Here is a 16,361-nt window from a genome sequence, read left to right as displayed (position 1 = left end):
TAAAACAAGGAGTACCTCAGGGGTCGATTCTAGGGCCCTTGTTATTTATACTTTACATAAAGAATATATTTGATATACCTAACTCCCCAAAGTTAGTAATTTACGTAGATGATACCAATATATTTTTTTTTTCTGCGCGTACACTTAGTGACCTTCAGAACACGATTAACGACTACCTAATGCAGCTTCATAGCTGGCTTCATGCAAATAAATTAGCTTTGAACCTAAAAAAAACTAACTACGTCTTGTTCAAACCCACCAACAAAACATGTGACAGCGAACTCACGCTGACATTCCTGGACACCGTCATAGCACGAGTAAAATGTCAGAAATTTCTAGGTGTGTGGTTTGAAGAAGGTATGTCGTGGAATACGCACCTAAACAAACTAACCTCAGAACTAAGCAGAACAGTTGGTTTATTATTCAAATTATCAGATCTAATTCCTCTGCAGATAAAGAAAGCCATATATTATGCCCACTTCTACTCCCGTTTATCCTACTGCACACTAGTTCGGGGCACTACAACGACTACGAATTATAACAAACTGGAGGTATTGCAGAAGAAAGTGCTCAGGATTCTTGAGAATTATCATGGTGAACCCACAGATCTACCAAATAATCCTTTGTTTATTAAACACAATTTGCTCAAAGCAAGTAAAATATATGACTACAACCTCCTGCTTCACATACATAAACATAACCTGTTACATTCAGCACACACAACGTCAGCTCGTTATGCACTGCGTAACGAACGGATAACAACACCACGAACACGTAAAAATTTTGGAAGGGCTGTGCTCGCTTATCAAATACCCGCACTAATAAAGCGTGTGCATTCCCAAATAGGTTTCAGCATGAAACTCTACAAATTCAAGTCGCAAATAAGACGTTTTTTGTTGTATGAGTAAAGAACCCTTGACACAGGTACAGATTCATTCTTTCATGTTTCCCCGTTTTCATTGTATGTTCGTAGTTGCCATATCTGTATTTGATTTTTTCTTGCATTGTATATTATTTTCACCATTTGAAAATACCCTGTTATGTAAAGTCTTTCAAATTGTTCTTTTGTAGATGTATCACTTTGCCTGCAGTCTTTATAGTCCCCAGGTCCCCTCAAGTTGTCTATGACAACTTTTTTGCCTGGAGGACCCTCAACATTGAGTTGGAAATAAACTGAACTGAACAGAAAACTGAACTGAACCCGTAAGATCGAAGCCTTGCAGGGTGTCTCCAAGACAGAAATTATGGAGGCAGAGATACAGCGCATGCTAGAGTTGGGAGTTATTGGGCCCGCTGAGAGTGACTACACGTCACCGCTAATACTGGTGGAAACCCCTAACAAGGACCCTCGTCCGTGTGTTGACTACAGGAAGTTAAATGTCATCACTAGGGATCAGCTGTATCCGATACCCAACATTGAGGAACGAATTGAAAGAGTTAGCGCTGCTAAATACATTTCAACTATAGATCTCGTGCGGGGGTACTGCCAAGTTCCCCTTTCAAAAAGTGCCAGCCGCTATGCCGCATTCATCTCACCTGCAGGCACTTTTCGCCCTCTCACACTCAGCTTCAAGCTGAAGAACGCACCGTTTAGCTTCTCTAAATTAATGGATATTGTCCTAAAAGATATGCAGGAATTCGCCTTGCCATATCTTGATGATGTAGCAATTTTTTCGGACAGCTGCGAACAACGCGTATCGCACCTCAAACAGGTGTTCCCACGGTTGAGGGAAGCCGGCTTAACGATGAAAACGGAACAGTGTAGATTTGGCTGTTCGCAGGTTACTTATCTGGACCATGTTGTCGGCCAGGGCACGAGACGGCCGGCCGAGCTGAAAATAGCTACGATTGGAAAATTTTCTCAGCCGCGCACGAAAACAGACCTTCGTTCATTTTTGGGACTTGTGGGGTACTATCAACGGTACGTGCCGAATTACTCGCAAATGGCAAGTAGTTTAACAGACACCCTCCGAAAGGGAGCACCGAGTAGTGTACACTGGGATAAGGACAAAGAGAACGCTTTCCAATGTTTGAAAACGCTATTGGTTTCTCGTCCTGTGCTTCCCGCGCCAGACTACACAAAGGAATTCATAGCTCAATGGGACGCAAGCGAGAGAGGTATGGAGGTGGTACTTAGGCAGGTCGACGACAATAACGAGGAGCATCCTATCTTCTATGCCAGCCGTAAACTAACTGTAAGAGAGAAAGTCTACAGCGCTTCACAGAAGGAATGCGCTTGTTTAGTTTGGGCCGCCCAGAAGTTGTCGTGGTACTTGTACGGATCTAGGTTCATCTTCGAGACCGACCACTGTCCTCCGACGTGGCTCAATCAAATGTCACACAGAAATGGTCGCTTGCTTTGATGGAGTCACACCTTCCAAGAGTCCAACTTCTCCGTTAGATATAAGAAGAGAAAGTTGCATAGCAATGCGGATGGTTTGAGCAGGCTAATTTGAACTCTGCGTTTAAGGGTCCCGCCTGAATTTTAGGGTTATTATTGTTATTTTTGTTAAGCCAAGAAGATCCCCTCTCATTTAGCAGGATTCTGTCCATGATTGCTGAATTTGTCAGCACAAAATTGCTTCAAAAATCGGCATAGCGAAATGCAGCATTTTTTGTTTCTGCACTTATGTTTTCTTTGAAGCCTAGCAGGTCTAAAGTGGGATCCAGGGTACGTCATCTCGGCGCAGAGCCGTGTTGTGGGGTTCGTTTTACAGTTGCCTTTCCTTGTTGGATGTTTTGGGGCAGTGACATCATTACACAAGTGGTCGCTGCGAGCCAAGGCATCACCCCCTGGCCACCAGCCGTTCTCTTCCTGCCCAGCGGTTGTCAGCGCTGGACAGTCGAGATTTTCCGGGCCATTGAGGCGCTGTTAAGAACTGCCTGCTGAGGTACCAACATGCAAAGTTTGCCAGCCAGGTGCGACACTGGCGTCGACATTTTCTGGAAGGCCACCATCATCCTCTAGCCAAACGGCGCCACTAACTCTACTGTGTGCGGAGGATAATACGCCGCGTCCACGACTCTTCGTCGCGGGATTGCCGAGATGAGTTCGACGAACCAGGCTTTGTTACTGAACATGCCACCGCCGACCTGGTCTGCCGTGAGCGGGGGAGTTCCCAAGAAAACGTATTTGGCGGCACCGTACCACGCACCTTTCCAGACGTAAGCCCCGAGTTCTGCGAAGTCCATTTGGCCTCGGTGGGGACCGTGAAACCTGTGCGGAAGTGTGTGTGTGTGTGTAAGCCCTCCCGCTAAAAGGCGGCTAGGCTACGATGACTGGTCGAACGTTTTCCCTCACCTAGGGATCTAGGGAGGACAGAGTGTTTATAAACAGCTGCTGTGCGGCTGCTCAGTGTACTTTCTCTCGCAGTCATGCTAGACTGATGAAATGCGACGTCCTTATGTAGATACTGTAAATAAACCCACATTCCTAGTTCTCGATGAGAAGCCGTCCTTCCCTTCAACAACGTCCTCAGCGTGGATAAGTTGGACGACGGCATGGGCCAGCTACCATCTAATTCATGCCCGACTCCAATCTTGACAACTGGTTACGAGCGATGGGATTGACCTCCCAATCCTTACAAGGCGCACAAAGACACGGACGGCGGGAAAAAGACGGACAAGGGGCTACTTCCAACTAGTTTTATTTGTAACAACCCCCATATATATACATTCACCCTTCAAGTCAATGCGCATGCGCTACAACGGATGATAACTGGATGGCTAACTGCGTGGTAGGGTGCCCCACCGCGCACGTTCATACCTACACGTGTCTGCAGAACGCTATGCTTACACTTTGAAAAGGTGAACCGGCAAAAGGTTTTGACAAAAAGATCGTCAAACTAGCTCGAATCCATACCCAGCCTGCCGTTCAGTGTACATCTTTTAGGTTATGTAAAAGAACACAGTTTACTATGTAATTGCCAACAGGGCTTTCCACAATGCCTGTCTACTACATCTCAGCTCATGGAATTAGGTTACGATCTTTTGGAAACCATATACTTTTGTGGACCGATGGATATGATCGTCATGGATTTCCCAAAAACATTCGATAAAGTGCCTCACCTTAAATTGGTATGAAAAGTGGAGGCAATGTGCAATAATGCTGCCTTTAAAAATTGATACTGATCTTATTTTCGTACTCGCGAGGAATATGTAGGGACTAGAGACACGATGTTTCGAGTTTTATCTGTTAAATCAGCAGTACCCGAAGGCAGCGTTCTGGGCGCCCTTCTTGCTCCTTTAACTTTGAACGACCCCTCCGAATGTAATAGACATTTCCATCTGGCTCCTTGGAATTGAATGTTTTATATGCAATAAATTACAAACAATAGCTGACCAGGAAAGATTATACGGAAACTTGCAGAATATAGAATGTGATGAATGGCTAATGGAGCTAAATTTGTGGGGAGCTCGGTTTAGCGGAGGCAATGAATATACCGGGTGTTCAAAATTAAGCTTTATGTTTTTCTTAAAATGCGGCACTGCGAGGCATGCGAAGACCGCCTGCGAAAATAAGTTATGTGGGCAGGGGGACACAAAGTTAGGTGATAATTATCGTTGTCAACAGCCCACTTAACTAAGTTGACTGATCAACTTTTTATTGACTCCAGTAAGTGTGTATGTTTGTATTCAAAAATTAGAAGCAGTCGTATTTCCGCACACTTTCACTTGGAAGAATTATAGCATGTCTTTGTTCCGAGATATTCGACTCCAAATTTTTATTGTTCGCATAATTACGCATGCAAGAGTGTGAAGATCGGCGCAAAGCTCCTCCCTGATATGATGTGGCCATTGCATGCGGCGTTTAGTCTGATAACGGGGCGGAGACAGCAAAGGTGATAACTGTTCCCCTTCCCTTCTCGGCTGGCGAAATCAAGATATGACAGCACGGTGTGCCCTGCAGTTGTTTGTTGCTCTTGATTTCAATAAACCTTACAGTACTACGAAATCAGCAATCACTTTATTTGCGTAGCCCAGGCAAGGACCATGCCCGTTCGTCTAGTCACCATTACACACGCGCGCTGCCCTCCGACTTCTCGCGCTATTATCACGGCATGGCAGTTGCCGCCATCGTTACAGGTAGCGCGGTCACGTGTTACGATAGCAGTGCCGGTTTCTGCCATCTTTTATTTCACCAGCCGAGAAGGGACGGGGTAAAGTTATCAATGCAAATGCATCCGCCCCTTTGTCATACCAAACGCCGCACACAACCGCGTCACATCAGCTTTGCGGCGATCCTAACTCTCTTGCATGCGTAATTATGCGAACAACAATTAAAATTTGGAGTAGGATATCTCGGAGCACAGACACGCTAGAAGAATTCCTCCAGCTAACACTGTGTAGAAACACGACTGCACCTAACTTTTCAATACAAACATACCAACTTGCTGCAGTCAAGAAAAAGTTATTATTCAATTTTATTTAATTGGGCTGCCGACAGCGACAATTATTATCTGACTTTGTGTTCCTCTGGCCACATAATTTATTTGCACAGGTGGTCTTCGCGTGCCTCCCTGTGCCTAATTTTAAGAAAATCATAAAGCTTAATGAGCCCCATGTAGAGGCATGGTGAGGGGACAAAGGTGCAACGACTCCCACGGCGAGGCAAACAGGATTTCCAAGGAGTGGGCGCAGCCAAGTGACGGAAGGTCGCTACAAGCCCCCCCCAGGTTGCCGGAGGCAAAGGTGTGAATGACGGAAGGAATGAAAAGTTAATGGTCAAGATAGGCTGGTTTCACTCGGTCACACGACACTGTCTCTTTACCGCGAGCGTCAATCTTCAAGCTTTCCTCTGAACCGCGAAACCACACTAAAGGGGCCTCCGTAGGAAGGATTCAACAATGGCTTGATACAGTCACAACGCACAAAGACGTGCGTGCTTGCGTCCATCGTCGGCAAATAGAACACAGGCTGCCCGCGGGCGGTACGTGAGGGTGCAGGTCGAAGCTGGTCGAGTAAAGGGCCCTATAACGTAAAACTATTCCGATATCTTTTTATTCTAATCTTTATTTATTCTAATTTTATTCTATTCCTTGCCCCTTGACACGGCACTTCCTCCTGCTGCGATCTCAACAAGCGAATATGCGCGCGACGCCATCGCCCTCGCCGACCATGCACGCCAGCTTGCACGTGCTCGACTGACGGCCTCGCAAACCACTCAGCAGCGTCAGTACAACGCCCGCCACCGTGGCGTACAGTTTTCGCCTGGTGCGCTCGTGCTCCTGTGGTCGCCCTCTCGTCACGTCGGACTTTCGGAAAAGCTCCTTTCGCGATGCCCAGGGCCCTACCACGTGCTGCGCCAGGTGACGCCTGTGACGTATGAAATTGCTCCTGTGTGTTCAACCTCGCCCTCTACTCTGGCATAGTGATGTCGCGCACATCGGTAGGCTCAAGGCCTACTACACTGCTTCCGAGTCCGGCCTTTAGTCGCTCCAGGACGGCGCTTTTGCCTCCGGGGGTAGTGCTACGGAACAGTGTTTTCAATGACGAAGAGGCGAGCAGTGAGAAGACGACGACGACGATTGGAGGCTAGCGCGGGCTGCTGCCTCTTGGCCAAGTGTGGCGTATTCCCTTGTAATTATACTTGTATATAGCTTTTCGTCTGCGTCTTCCTACGTAAGAATATTACTAAGCTTTAGGAAAGGCAAACGCCAAGTATACTTAATTACACGGGAGCTGTAACCTCAGCACCAAGCGCAACAGCCTTGTTCCCAACGGTGTTCTTAACCGCTGGGGTAGCTCGGTCGTAATCATTATGCGGCTGATGATGAGGTCGTGGGATAGTTTATCAGCCATGCCAGCCGCGTTCTGATTGCGTCGGAATGCAAAATGCTCTTGTACTTATGCTTAGGCCAACGTCAACGACTCTCAGGTCGTGCAAAAGTATTCCAGAATGCCCCACCGTGGCATCTCTCATAGTTAGTTCGTGTACTTTTGTTATTTGATGCATACGATACATGTCTGCACCAAATGTACGAATAAACTACTCAATACTTCACAAAATAAAACTGCATGAAAACTCCGCACTCGTGCAAAACCGCTAAAGCTGTACTGCGAGGTTCTTGCGTAGAAACTACAAAAATAGTTCGAGAACTTAGTGTTTCGTGACAATAGCAGAATTACCCATACATCTTTGCTTGCAATTCCCAGAATGGTATAAGAAGCTTACATCATATCTGAAATCATCGGAAGCGATATCCCCGAACGCGCACTTTGTCTTCCCTGCGTACCGTGGACGACGTGCGCAGGAGAACCGTTCTACTGAAATGCAGCGCCAGTTTTGCGTGACCGGAAGTTGTGAACTACGCTCGATCGGCGCACCTACTTTTCTAGCCACCGCAATGCCGCCTTTCTTGTCACGTATGTGCTGTTGGAAGCACGTGGAGAACCAACACTTCCGAGAAAATTTACTGAATGGCTTTGGAAAACAGTTTTCCTTCACATAAACATATGCTTAAATAAACGCCGAACCTCGTTTTCACATCCAAAACCCTCTATAAATCTCCCCCTGCCCTCCCCCCCCCCGTTAGGCTTTGGCGCCCAAGGAATTTGGTCACATTAGCCTTGTATAATGCTTGATTGCCTCGCACTTATACAAGATCAGGACACCTAGCGCGCAGAACTTTGTAAGGTAGTCCTTTTTTACGTTAAAGAAGGAAATTAAATGTTATTTTTTTGCTTTCGACTTCAGGCAACTCGATAATTTCGGTTGATAAAATCACGTTCTCACGACGTTGCACACCTACAGCGTGTTTTTTCTAGCGTCCAAGTTTTAAAAAAAAATTTCCATTGGCAGATCGCCTATACATCATCGACCATCATTATTCGTACCGGCAGACCTTACCTGTATGAAAAATTCAGACGCAATATAAACTAGTTATTTTTCTTCCTAATGAGATTTTCTAGCTAATTGCACCAGGGCACTCCTTGTAATTAACGAATTGTAGCCGCTAGTTTTCTACACATCCACTTCGAATAAATTCAGGGGATTGTACGAGTTTGCAGACAAATGCCAACAAGAGAGCGAGAGGGAAAGCATCTTTATAAAGCCTAAGGATGGCATGATTTGCAGGAGTGGTTCCCTCTACAGGGGAATCCATGCGCCATCTTGTTTGCGACCGCACTCGCAGCTATGATCCGGCCCGTGCGGCGGGAGCTGGACGACAGCGTCTCCCACTGCTCTTGGAGAAGAGGTAGAGGAGTCAACTCTGGATTTTGTTTGCAATCTGCGACAATGTACGAATACTGTTCCAAGCTGTTCGCAGTATTTGCATTGTTCTTCATATTGCGTAGGAAACATGAAGCCTCCTTGGGTGCGGGGACTTGTTTGCAACAATCTGAGTGTTGTCTCTTGCTTCTTCGTGAGCTGTTGATGTGGTGGTGGGAGTGCTGTGCGGCTGAGTCTGAAGTGTTGAGTGATTTCTTGGTATGCTGTCAGTATAATGACCTCCTCTGTGTCCTCCGGAGCCTGGTCAATATGTTCTCAGGCCTTGGAGTGGGGGAGCTCTTTGCCCTCCTGGGAGGCGTGAGCGGGTGTCCACACTATTTTACCATTCCTTTCTGGCAGCTGGGCTGTTAGTATACGTTAAGCTCCTGCGCACTTCGTGAGAACCAGTTATAATGACTGTTGCCGTAATCTGTGTGAGGGCTAATGCTAGGGCTAATTCGTCTGCTTTCTGCGTTGTTCCATCTGGTATGGTGGCGCTGACGAGGAGATCCGTCTTTGTCGTCACCCCGACTGCTTTAGCTCTTCTGCCACATTATGCGCCTGCATCTGTGTAAACCACCTCCTGGAGAGACCCGCAAGTCCTGCCCGCGGCCTTAGCTCTTCCTTCGAGCTGCCCTTGGTGATGGTCAGGGAGCATATCTTTTGGTGAGGGATGTCGCCAATCTTCTGGAATTTGTCCGGGATTTAGCATCTGCAGGGGAGTTTCACTTGACTTGTTTCTGAAATTTCTGTCCTGTTCGGGTCATAGCCAGGCGCACGTTCTGGCTGGAGAAGTGGCCCTGCATTATTTCTTCAATCGCGTTATAGAGACCCACACGGAGAAGGCTGTCTGCGGACTTTCTCATAGGGAGACCAAGGGCTTGCTTTGTGGATTTTTGAATGACTGTGCTTAGTTTGTCGATTTTCGCCGGTACCACGTACGGCGCTGCAGACGTCACACTAGAGAGGATAGAGGCTCGAATGAGGTGTATGGTGTCATTGCCTTTCATGCATCGCTGTCTGTTTCTTATTCTATGCATTAGTTTTAAGACAAGCTGCGTCGTCCTGTCGAGGCGATGGAGCATCAGGTCGCATAGTGCATCAACCAGCGCTGGATTAGGGGGTGGGCTAAGGGGGCTGCAGCCCAGGGCCTCACCTCGGACAGTAGGAGAAGGGGGCCCATTTATTCTAACCTGCTTAGTATATGGAACCATGGGCAACGGAACTTCAAGCGACATGTATGAAGCGAGCAAACCAGAACGAGCAGACGGGGCCCCCGCCTAATGTAACAGCATGCGTTTAGCCTTATCATTTGGGGAGAGCTTGTCAAGCTGTAAAAACAGGAATCCCCCGCCACCTCGGCGGGGCCCTCTTTCTTACGAAGCGCGGTGCGTTTGCTTCGAAGAGTTTTCGTGGTTTCCTGTCAGTCCGTCTGTCCAGTGCTGACTGGAAAGGAGGAGCAAGGAGGAAACACCTAAAGCATGTAATGTGGGATGAGCACCTCAACCTCCCTTGCCCCTCGTCACACCCACGCGACCCTCCACCTCTCAAATAGTTCAGCCGTTGTCCTTCTCATAGAAAGGATGTGCTGCAGTACCCAACAGTGCCTCCCATTCGACTTTACCGTGATGGTAATTTGGGCGGGGGAGGATGAGTCCGATAGCAGATGATGATGTGTAATCGCAGAGTATATGCAGGAAATGAAAGAAGACGTCACTCGTGCTTCTGTCCACGTGCCGTGGGGCATGGAATGTTCACTGTTCGGGCTAGGGTTGTGGAAGACTGAACGGGCAAGTTGGAGAGCTGGACCCAAAGGCCTGTATCCAGGTGACATTCCTGCCTAGTGGCTGCGCACCCTCGCACACGCTCGACGAAAAAAGAAGGCGAGACTGGCCGCCGAACTTTCCAGAAAGATGTAGAAAAAGATGACTCACAGGCGACGGAGGGCTGTAACATCGCCCGCGCTAGGAGTCGCCCTCTCCCCTTCGTTCTCGCTCTCGGCTTCAACGGGGCGAAAGAAAATCGAGAACCTCCTAGAACAGACGATTGCTCCTAGCCAATAGGAAGACGAGACCGGAACGGGAGAAGGAGTGAGTTTGTACAGAGAAGGAGGGAATTTGTACAAGGAACTCTATGCGTATGTGAACGCCTCCTCTGACGCTAGTATCAGACAGACGCGGCACGCGTCTACGAAAGGAAGTTGATCGCAGGCTGCGATTCAGCCCCGAGCTGCCGGTTAAGCTTGAATAAGCCCGCCCGCTAAGGAGCTCCCGAGGGACGCACCATTCCCGGCCAATCACGCACGATCCAGGCAGCGTGCGCCAGTCATCGGGGCGGCCACCGTTGGACACCTGCGGTCGCGTCGGACTGACGAAGTGCCCGGTGAACAATTAGCATCCAGTCATGCGAAAACGCTCAGTCGGAAGCATAGAAGTTGTGCGTCTAAATGAAAGGTCAAGGTAAAAAGAGAAGAGCGTGAAAAGAAGCCACCAAAGATGACAAAGTACCTACTGAATGCAACTTCCGCGGAACAGTATGATCGCTCTACCCAGAGTCCGTGTCCAACTCCCAATAGTACCGACTGTGCTTCTGTGGAGGACTTGCCAACTGACATCACCATGGTTTCCTGGCAAGAAGCAAGGTTTGACTAATCTTGGTTGTCTGGATCCTGTGAAAACGGTGCCAACCTCGGTCGTCCATATTTGCGAGCAACCGACGCTATCCGAGCCCTGTCATTTTCCTGAGTCAGCAACGTCTATGCTACTCAGCCGGGCCCCTGCCCCAGAGCTCCAGCTGTCCGGTCCGCCACGCCCGATTTATACTACTGCTGATCAAGAGGTGCCAAACCTCCCCGATGAGCCACCTTCTACTGACGAGCGCCAGGAAACAACACAGTTTGGCTTCAAATAATCATGTTCCCTCCCACAAAGTGTGCCTCGAGAGGACGAATCAGACGGCTAATCGTTGCGGCAACAGGGAAGTACAGACACCCCGGCAGCAAGAGGTACGTTGCGAGATTCTCCGAAGTGACCCTGCTAAGTGACCGGACATTATTACTGACAGCTTTCGGAGTGTATGCCTTGAAAAAGGCCCATTGTATTTTCAAAATCGGGCAGAAAATTTTCCGTCTTCCGAAAGGCAAAACAAAACTCAGAATCGCTATATGTCACCTCATCTTTTCATGCAAACGGCTGTAAATGGCGAGGCGTACGAGCGACACTTGTTAATGTACTCGGAGTCCAAAAGATCCGTTTACTGTTTCATGTGCAAACTATTTTCGATTTCAAGCAACCCAAGTTCTTTCACTACGCACGGATTTTCTGATTGGAAAAGAGCAGAAGACAAGGTTTATCACATGAAAATAGCGTCGAGCACCGGAAGTACGGGGCAGCATGGCTCGCCCGCTCTAACTCGAGCAACACAATCGACAAGGAGCTGGTTAAACATCTTGTCACTGAGACCGCTTACTGGACAGAAATGTTGAAGCGCGTAGTCGTTGTAGTTAAGCTTCTACCTGAGCGCAACCTAGCGTTTAGGGGCAGTGGGGAGATTTTTGGTTCACCGAGAAATGGCAATTTTATGGGAGTGCTTGAGCCCACTGCCAAGTTTGATCCATCTCTAGAGGAGCACATCAAACGCTGCCGGAACAATGAAAAGTTCACCCATCCTATCTGTCAAAAATCATTTCTGATGAACTTATCAAGCACATGGCAAAGGCTGTCAAGGAACGTCTCGTTGACGAAGTGAAACGTGCAAAATACTTCTCTTTAATTGATGATTCGTCTGCAGACCTTACTAAACTTGATCAGCTGTCAGTTGTTTTACGATACCATCTAAAAGGGAAAGTGTACGAACGCTTTCTTGGATTTGTTCCAATTGAATCGCATAACGGCTTGTATCTTTTCGATACCGTGATGTCCGTCTTGACGACCAATGACATCTCAATTGATGATTGTAGGGGCCAAGCTTATGATAATGGGAGTAATATGTCAGGAAAATATAAGGGACTGCAAGCTCAAATCAAACACCTGAACGAATCGTCATTCTACATCCCGTGTGCTGGTCATTCCCTGAACTTGGTTGGCGCATGTAGCGTTGACAGTTGCCTTGAGGCAGTCAAATTTTTAACTGTAATTCAGAGACTGTATGTGTTCTTTGCTGCCTCACCAAAGTGACGGAGGTACCTTTTAGACAGCATGGGCGGAACTGGTCAGCAGCTTGTTTTGAAAAGTCTCTCTGAGAACAAGTGGTCAAGACACGCTCAATCATGTAAGGCGATTCTGAAAATTTTCAATGCAGTCTTGTGTTGCCTTGAAGCTATATCAAAGAACGAGGAAGAAAACAGTGGCACTAGGAACTAAGCGCAATCTCTCTCCAAGAAAATGACAAAACTAGAGACTGCATTCGTGGCGATTTTCTGGAGTGAAATTTTGGAGAGCTTTCACAAAACAAGCGTAGCACTTCAGAAACCAGGCCTAGACATTTCAACTGCTGTAGACCTGCTGAGCTCTCCAGAAGGCTTTGTTAATTCTTTGTGACCTCTCTTTGATACCTTCGAAATGAGAGCACGCCCGCTAAGTACCAATAAATGTTATCAGGATGAGGGCAAACGTATCGTTTTGAGTAAGCATCCGGGCGGAAAAAGCGATTGTGTGCTACAAGGTAGAAAAATGTTTATCGTAGATACCTACAATGTTGTACTTGACAGTCTAGGCTCTGCTTTGCGAGTGCGAAAGGCTGCATACACTGAACTCTGCGATCGGTTCGGATTCTTAAAATTGCTGACATAAGTTAGTTGGGACGAGGCCTCTCTGGCACAACAGGCTGAGAAGTTGGTGAGAACCTACAAAAATTATTTGGAGCCAGCATTTTCCGCGGAAATCGTTCAGTTTGCGAATTTTCTGTACAACTGTGTGCCGGTACACGAGTCCCTTGGGAATAATGAAGTTGCTGCACAAAAGAAAGCTTATTGATGTGTTTCCGAACCTTTCTATTGCTTTGCGAATGTACTTAATCATACCCGTGGCAAACTTTGAGGCCGAACGATCATTTTCCAAGTTGTCGCTGATAAAAAATCGCCTGCGTTCGAGCCTCCTTGACGACAAGGTAAACTCGCTTGCTATCATGTCCATTGAAAGTGACCTCCTCCGCGATCTATCCTTCTAGAAGACTATATCTGATTTCGCCAAAGCGAAGGTGCGAAAGATTCCATTTTAAGAGAGGACTGTTTGCGCTATACATGAATAGTTCCAATAAGTTCGTTGTGTTGCCTCCCAGCCTCCATGTTGTCAGTGAAATGCTGAGCAGTGTAATTCAATATATGCAAATCTTCGTTGTTCGTCTCTTGTTTGTTCTCCTTGTGATATTTAGCGTGCTTATAAAGAATTGTATTTTTGTTGTTTTTGATAGCGCCACGTTTATTTGGTGTCTTCCTTTCTTGTCTTACCTTTAACGAAAATATTTTCAAATTATGTTTTGTAATTACAGTTGGTAATTTTCATCTGTATTCTAGTGCATTCTTATGGTGTTTGTATTGCCTTAAGTATTGTATATATGTATTGCATATTTATAGAGAAGCGTGTATAACGATTACTGCAGTCTGATGCTTGAATTTTAATGAAGGGTGTTTTTCATACAACCATGCGTCTCCTCACGGGATTAAACTTAGTGATGCAAACAAAGCCTCGCTTCAGAAGGATCGACATCTGAGCTCTGTTGTCTTTTCTACATTCTTGTTCGTCTTGAGTGCACTAAACTTTTCCTTAAAGCCTAACTTTTGCTGAAAACAGAATGCAGATTAAGCACAAAGTGAACATATGTGTTAGTGTTTACAACAGCACGCGTTTCAAGCAAGTTTTGTTGCTTTCCTTATAATAATAACAGTAATAACAATCCCGTTGATCGCACTTCGTTCTTTTTAATTTGGTGGAATTAAAATGAAATATGGCATATTTCCAGTAGCGTAGCAGGTGACAGGGGGGGGGGGGAGATCAGTATAGGGAAAGGGGGCCTGCATGCGCATTAGCTTAGGGCCCCCATTTTTCTTAATCTGGTCCTGGCATCAGCTTGTATGAGTAGTCCAAGGATTCTGGGGCTTCTGCAGGACTTTATAACCTGTCCCTCTCGGATGATATGTATGTTATCTTCATCCTTCTTGGTGTGACGCCGTTGGACCAAAGAATCTTTGGCTGCTGAGTCCGATGCTAAAAAGAAGCGGCGACAGATTGCTCGGTCCTAAAATGCTCTGTTATTCGGCCCACATATTTCAACATAATGCCTTTTTATGCACTGAAACACAAAGGTATTTGAAACATCTATGTATATCTTGGCAAAGTTTGGAAGATCTGTAAACTGGTTGCAAACTGGTGTCTCACTGAAAGGTCGCCCTATGCCTTGCGAACTCGTTGTCTACAATTCGTGGATTGCAATATGTGCCATAGAGTAAATAATAAGGAAATTGACTGCTTTTTTCTAGTTACTCAATTTTTCATTTTCATTTCTCTGAAAGTAATATCAGCCTGTACGAGTAAACCAGCTCAAAGACTAAGAATTCCGCTCTCCGCAACAGGCCATCTTTCAAAATTCTGTATATTCAAAAAAAAAAGGAAGAGAGCAATGCGCAGTACATTTCACTGTGAAGCGACACATGCAATCGGTCTCTGCTTTAGTTTATTCAGTGGCTCAATTCAGTGTACGCTTCCCCGTGCAGGTTTTGATAGGAGGGCTTGACCGGACTGGTACCAGCTTGTGGGTTCCGTCTCCGCACACCGTGGCTTCTCACTCCGTGTACTCGGGGCGCCGTCTCCTGATAGTCCTGCTGCTGGCGGGGTCGTGCGGCGTGCTGGCTTCGAAAATCCGGGAATACAGACGGGGACGCGGCCCGGCCAAGTGCGGAAGTGTATGCGGCGGTGAGAGCGGGACCGAATGTGAGGCCGGGTGTAGATGCCTCAAATTCCTCAACACGGGCCTCTGCTGGCCCATGTTGGAGCAACCCAAATGCGGCGGTGGCTGCGGCCCCCTCTTGAAGACCTACTGTGAAAGCGGGTGTACCTGCATCTATGACGGCTTCGATGCTTTGGGCTTCTGCATGCCGTACGGGACTGCCGAGTGCGGCGGTGAGTGCAGCACCATGTTGGGCACCAGATGTCCGGCCGAATGTACATGCGTACTCCGCCAGCCCCACATAGCGGATGGTGGTGGCACCTGCCGGCGAATAATGTCCGCCCGAGAGTTGTTAGGGCCGAGGTTCCAGGGAAACTGGTCCGACGCAGAATTTAACGAGTGGATTTCGCAGCGAAACTGGACCGATGCCGAATGGACCACCTGGTATTGGCGCGTACGCGCCGTGGTTCCTTAGTGGCTATGGTGGTAGGCTGCTAAGTGCGAGTTCGCGGGATTGATCTCCCCGCCACGGCTGCTGCATTTCGATGGGGGCGAAATGCGAAAACACCCGCGTGCTTAGATTTAGACGTACGTTAAAGAACCTCAGGTGGTCGAAATTTCCGGAGTGCCCCACTACGGCGTGCCTCATAATCAAAAACTGGTTTTGGCACGTAAAACTACATTATTTAAATTTTTATTGCGGTGGATGAACGGCCAGCATTCTTTCCTCTGGACATGAACCAATCCATTACTTCTTTTTTTTTCGTCGTTCACTCGGAATTACAAATTTTATGCTTTTTATGCTTTGAATACATGTTGTCCTGCTCCTTTTTGTTAATAAAGTCAGGCGTCGTGTTTCAGTTGCTTTCGTATATAACGGGTTTTCTTACGGTTCTTTTTTACAGCGCCTTACTGATGATCTATAAGATGTATGTTCGGCCCATATTAGAATTCGGCTGCGTGATATTTTCCGGTGGCCCCGCCTACAAAATAAAACCTCTCATACTTTTAGAAAGAGAAGCTCTACGGTCATGCCTTGGGCTACCTAGATTTGTTGCCAAAGCTGTTTTGTATCAGGACGCTCATATACCCACCCTAGATTGCAGATTTTCGCATACTTACGGTTCAGACATTTTTAAAAATTTATGACTATTTAAAAAGACGTACGCAATATGCTTTTATCGCCGAACCTGTTGAGCTTTTCCAAGTATCGTGGTCGAGATTCAACAGTCCTCAGATAGTATTCGTACAAGCACAGTTACAAAAA

General features: G+C 47.0%; 1 long non-coding RNA gene across 2 annotated transcripts in view; it reads left to right on the top strand.

The window, feature by feature from the left end:
• The window catches only part of LOC129386834 (uncharacterized), a 77,679-nt gene extending 61,720 nt beyond the window's left edge, over positions 1-15,959 (top strand). For both annotated transcript variants that reach the window (XR_011889856.1, XR_011889855.1), the window contains one exon: positions 14,922-15,959. This is a non-coding gene — a long non-coding RNA (uncharacterized lncRNA). The remainder of the gene's footprint in view (positions 1-14,921) is intronic.
• Positions 15,960-16,361: the final 402 nt, after the last annotated feature.

Source organism: Dermacentor andersoni, chromosome 8 (genome assembly GCF_023375885.2).
Source record: "Dermacentor andersoni chromosome 8, qqDerAnde1_hic_scaffold, whole genome shotgun sequence".
Classification (NCBI taxonomy): domain Eukaryota; kingdom Metazoa; phylum Arthropoda; class Arachnida; order Ixodida; family Ixodidae; genus Dermacentor; species Dermacentor andersoni.
Note: the sequence above shows the minus strand (reverse complement) of the source record. Positions and strands in the feature narration are given on the sequence as shown.